Source organism: Nicotiana tabacum, chromosome 21 (assembly GCF_000715075.1).
Source record: "Nicotiana tabacum cultivar K326 chromosome 21, ASM71507v2, whole genome shotgun sequence".
Taxonomy (NCBI): Eukaryota; Viridiplantae; Streptophyta; class Magnoliopsida; order Solanales; family Solanaceae; genus Nicotiana; species Nicotiana tabacum.
Window position 1 is genome coordinate 20,174,858 of NC_134100.1, and position 6,000 is coordinate 20,180,857.

Genomic DNA, 6,000 nt, shown 5'->3' on the forward strand with positions numbered 1-6,000 from the left:
CCCGGGGTCGATTTTTGACTTTTTGGGAAAAACTTTAGAAAACTTATTTTCATGCATTAGAATTGATTCATTTAGCATTTATTGATATAGTTAAGTAACTTGTGGCTAGATACAAGCGAATTGGTGGTGGAAATAAGAGGTAAAACGGTAATTGAAACTTGAATTGTGTTCGTGGCATCGAGGTAAGTGTTTGGTCTAACCTTAGCTTGAGGGATTAGGAGTTGTGTCTTATTTGCTATGTGTTAATTGTTGAGTATGACGTATAGGCATGGTGACGAGTATCTATACGTTGGTTTCAAACATGGCCGTGAGTCTTATACTATGATTAATGTGATTCCGTTTGTATTGTTCATGCCTTATGTGATGATCTCTATTGTTGAACAAGGCTTGTGAAAGTAATATTAGTAATTGAACATTGAAGAGAGTTGGCTCAAGTTGTAAGATGGTTTGTGGAAGTATTATTGGCAATTGAACATTATAGAGCATTGGCTCAAGTTGTAAGATGATTTATGGAAGTATTATTGGCAATTGAATATTATAGAGAATTGGCTCAAGTTGTGAATTGAGTTGTGAAGAAAACATGAAAAGAGAAGAGGATTATGATATTGTCTCCCTTGTCGGGATGTTATTGCTTTTGATATTGTTTCTCTTGCCGGGATATGGTTGTTGTACTATTGTGCCCTTGCCAGGATTTTGTCGTGATTTTGTTGATTCCCTTGCCCTTATTGCTTTGTGATTGTTTATTGGGTAAGGAAGAGTATAAAATCACGAAGGGTGATGTCGTGCATGATATTTGTGAGAGAGTGTTAATGCACGAAGGGTGATGTCGTGCCGCACGATATACCATTCCATTCCCTTATATGAGTGATAATGCACGAAGGATCATTCCGTGCCATGATTATGTGAGGTAAAAGCACGAAGGTGCCGTGCCGATTATATTGATTCTTATGATGAGGAAGAGAGTAAAAGCACAAAGGGTGATGCTGTGCGCTTGTCCTTGATTTTCCTGATTCTTGCTGATAATTGAGTTATGGTGTTCTTTACGTTTATTTACTATTTTTCGGTTGCTACTTGATTTTACTGTGACGTTATTGATTCCCTTACCCAAATTGCTTTGTGATTGTTGCTTGAGTGAGGAAGAGTGTAAAGCACGGAGGGTGATGTCGTGCATGATATTTGTGAGGGAATGTTAAAGCACGAAGGGTGATGTCGTGCATGTTATTTGTGAGAGAGTGTTAAAGCACGAAGGGTGATGTCGTGCACTTGTCTTTGATTTTCCTGATTTCTATTGATAATTGAGTTATGGTGTTTTTTACATTTAACTGTTAGTTTATGTTGCGACTTGTTGTTCCCCGCAACATGATTCCCTCTTCCTATCTTTAATTGTAAAGTTTTGCTTTTATTTTCCGCTGTGTATGATTTAGCTGCATATGTTTAGTTGGTAGTATGGTCCTAGCCTTGTCACTACTTCGCCGAGGTAAGGCTAGGCACCTACCAGCACATGGGGTTGGTTGTGCTGATACTACACTCTGCACCGTGTGCAGATCCCGGTACTGGAGCATACGGATCTGAGCTTTGGGTTGCTGCCTTCAGTCCATTCAGAGATCCAAGGTAGTCCTGCAGGCGTCCGCAGGCCTTGGTTCCTCCTTCTATCCCTTCATCCTGTTTCATTTACGTATTTTAGAGACAACGTTGTATTTATTTTTCATACCCTTATTTGTAGTATTCCTAAGTCGTCTGTGAAATTGTGACTCCAGTTCTGGGTAGTTTATGTTTAAGGATTTGTATTGGTAATATTTAAATGGTTATATTTTGTTCTTCCACTTATCAAATTTCGTTGTTTACATAATGTTGGTTTTTAATTGTTAAATGATTAAAATGGAAAAAAAGTAAATAATGCAAATGATTGGCTTGCCTAACTTCCACTAGTAGGCGCCATCACAACTCCCGAGGGTGGGAAATCCAGGTCGTGACAAGTTGGTATCAGAGCTCTAGGTTACTTAGGTCTCACAATTCACGGACAAACTTAGTAGAGTTTGAGGGATCGGTACGGAGATGTCTGTATTTATCCCCCAGAGGCTACAGAGGTAGGAAATGTTTCACTTTTATTCTTCTCTGTCGTGCAATTTCATTCTCTCACTGCTAAATTGAAACCTCTACTTTTGTCCTTTCACGAATGGCGAAGTGACGTACCGCCTCTTCAGCCTAGCAGCAGCACAGACCGATGATATATCAGCTACATCTTCGGAGGCTTTGTGGAGGTTGGATAGGTTTCACCAAGCTCTTCAATACCACTTACAGCGGTGCATTTTTCAAGGATCCCCAGGATTATTTAGACAACTTCCATGAGGTTCTCAGGATCATGGGGATAGTAGAGACCAATGGGGTCGACTTTGCTGTTTTCTACTTATCTGGATCCGCCAAGACTTGGTGGAGAGATTATTATTTGGCTAGACCGGTTAGGTCACCAACTTTGACTTGGGATCAATTTCTCAGCTATTTATGGAGAGGTTTCTTCCTATCACTCAGAGAGAGAACTATCGGAGGCAGTTTGAAAGTCTCCAGCAGGGCTCTATGATTTTTACTCAGTGCGAGACTAGGTTTATTGATTTGGCCCGTCATGCTCTTCTTATATTTCCCACAGAGAGAGAGAGAGAGTAAGGAGGTTCATTAAGGGACTTGTTCAGCTCGCTCAGCCAGCTAGAGGTGGAGGTAGAGGTGCTAGAAGTGGAGGTAGATGTATTAGAGGTGGAGCTCAGGCCGCTAGAGGTAGAGGCTAGCCAGTAGCATGAAGTCCCAGAGATGTAGTTCAGGGTGGTGGGGCCCAGCCCCGATGTTATGCTCTTCCAGCTAGGCCTGAGGCTGAGGCTTCCGATGCAGTTATCATAGGTACTGTTTTGGTTTGTAGTAGAGATGCTTTAGTTCTATTTGATCCAGGATCTACATAATCCTATGTGTCATCTTATTTTGCACCGTATCTGGTCATGTCTAGTGATTCTTTGAGTGCTCATGTATATGTGTGTACACTGGTGGGTGATTCTATTGTGGTAGATCATGTCCATCATTCATCTATAGTTATGATTGGGGGTCTTGAGACTCGTGTAGATTTGTTACTTTTGTATATGATTGATTTTGATGTCATATTGGGGATGGACTAGTTATCACCTTACCACGCTATCTTGGAATGTCATGCCAAGACTGTGACCTTAGCCTTGCCGGGGTTGCCTTGTTTAGAGTGGAGAGGGACTTCTGGTCATTCTACCTATAGTGTTATCTCATATATAAAGGCTCGGCGTATGGTCGAGAAGGGGTGTTTGGCCTATTTGGCATATGTTCATGATTCTAGTGTTGAGGTTCCTTCTATGGATTCTGTGCCTGTTGTTCATGAGTTTCCTAAGGTTTTTCCTTCAAACCTGCCGAGTATGCCACGCGAGAGGGATATTGACTTCTGCATTGATTAGATTTCGGGCACCCAGCCCATTTCTATTCTGCCGTATCGTATGGCCTCGCCTGAGTTGAAAGAATTGAAGGAGCAGTTGCAAGACTTGCTTGATAAAGGCTTCATTAGACCTAGTGTCTTGCCTTGGGGTGCGTCGGAGTGTTGTTTGTTAAGAAGAAGGACGGATCGATGAGGATGTGTATAGATTACCGGCAGTTGAGCTAGGTTACAATCAAAAATAAGTATCCATTGCCGAGGATTGATGATTTGTTTGATTAGCTTCAGGGTGCTAAGGTATTTTCGAAGATTGACTTGAGATCGGGCTACCATCAGTTGAGGATTAGGGCATCCGATGTCCCTAAGATATCTTTCCGCACTCGGTACAGGCATTTTGAGTTCTTGGTGATGTCATTTGGGTTGACCAATGCCCCAGCAGCTTTTATGAATTTTATGAACCGAGTGTTCAAGACTTACTTGGATTCGTTTGTGATAGTCTTTATTGATGATATTTTGATCTATTCCCGCAGTCGGGAGGAGCATGAACAACATCTAAGAGTGGTTCTTTAGACTTTGCGAGATAGTCAGTTGTATGCTAAGTTTTCGAAGTGTGAGTTCTGGTTGAGTTCGGTTGCATTCTTGGGTCATGTTGTATTAGTAGGGGGTATTCAGGTAGATCCGAAGAAGATAAAGGCAGTCAAGAACTGTCCTAGACCCGCATCAACTATAGCGATCGGGAGTTTCTTGGGTTTGGCAGGCTATTACCGTCAGTTTGTGGAGGGGTTTTCTTCTATTGCAGCCTAGATGACCAGGTTGACCTAAAAGGATGCCTAGTTCAGGTGGTCAGACGAATGTCAGGCGAGCTATCAAGAGCTCAAGACACCTTTGACTACGGCGTCGGTGTTGGTTTTGCCCACGAGTTTCGGGCCATATTCAGTTTATTGTGATGCATCTCGTATTGGACTTGGTGCGGTGTTGATGCAGGATGGCAAGGTCATTGTTTATGCTTCGCGGCAGTTAAAGAATCATGAGAAGAATTATCCAGTTCATGATTTGGAGTTAGCAGCCATTGTTCACACGTTGAAGATTTGGAGGCATTACTTATATGGCATGTCATGTGAGGTGTTCATGGATCACAAGAGTCTGCAGTATTTGTTCAAGCAGAAGGAGCTAAATTTGAGGCAGGGAAGGTGATTGGAGCTATTGAAAGACTATGATATCACCATCTTATATCATCCGGGGAAGGCCAATGTAGTGGCTGATGCCTTGTGTAACAAGTCAGCCAGTATGGGCAGTCTTGCGTATATTCGGGTTGGTGAGAGACTGCTTGCTTTGGATGTTCAGGCTTTGGCCAATCAGTTCGTGAGGTTGGATGTTTCTGAGCCCAGTCGTGTGTTAGCTTGCACAGTCACTCGTTCTTCTTTATTGGAGCGCATCCGAGATCGGCAGTATGATGATCCTCATTTGTGTGTCCTTAGGGATACGGTGCAGCACGGTGGCGCCAAGCAGGTACTTTAGGAGATGATGGAGTTTTGAGGTTGCAGGGTTGAGTTTGTATGCCTAATGTGGATGGGCTTCGAGAGTTGATCTTACAGGAGGCCCATACTTCCCGGTACTTTATTCATCCGGGCGCCGCTAAGATGTATCAGGATTTGCGGCAACATTATTGGTGGAGGAGGATGAGGAAGGATATTGTTGCATATGTGGCTCGGTGTTTGAATTGTCAGCAGGAAAGGTACGAGTATCAGAGACCTGGTGGTTTGTTCCAGAAGATTAAGATTCATGAGTGGAAGTGGGAGCGTATCGCTATGGACTTCGTTGTTGAACTCCCACGGACTCAGAGGAAGTTTGATGCAGTATGGGTTATTGTTGATAGGTTGACCAAGTCAGCACATTTTATTCTTGTGGCAATCTCCTATTCTTTCGAGATGTTAGTTGAAATCTATATCCGGGAGATTGTTCGTCTTTATGGTGTGCCCGAGTCTATCATTTTGGACCGAGGTACGCATTTTAACTCACATTTCTAGAGGGCAATTCAGCTGAGTTGGGCACATGGGTTAAGTTGAGCACAACGTTTCATCCTCACACTGACGGGCAATCCGAGCGTGCTATTCAGATTTTGGAGGATATGCTTCGAGCTTGTGTCATTGACTTTGGAGGTTCGTGGATCATTTCTTGCCTGTAGCAGAGTTTGCCTACAACAACATCTACTAGTCGAGCATCCATATGGCTCCTTATGAGGCTTTATATGGTAGGCAATGTCGGTCGCCAGTTGGATGGTTTGAGTCGGGAGAGGCTCGGTTGTTGGGTACGGATCTAGTACAGGATGCCTTGGACAAGGTCAGGATTATTCAGGATAGGCTTCATACAGCTCAGTCCACGCAAAAGGGTTATGTTGACTGTAAGGTTCGTGATGTGTCATTCACGGTTGGTGAGCGGGTGTTGCTTCGGGTGTCGCCTATGAAGGGAGGGGCAAGCTTAGCCCTAGGTTCATTAGCCCGTTTGAGATTCTTGATCGAGTGGGAGAGGTGGATTACAGACTTGTGTTGTCACCGAGCTTATCA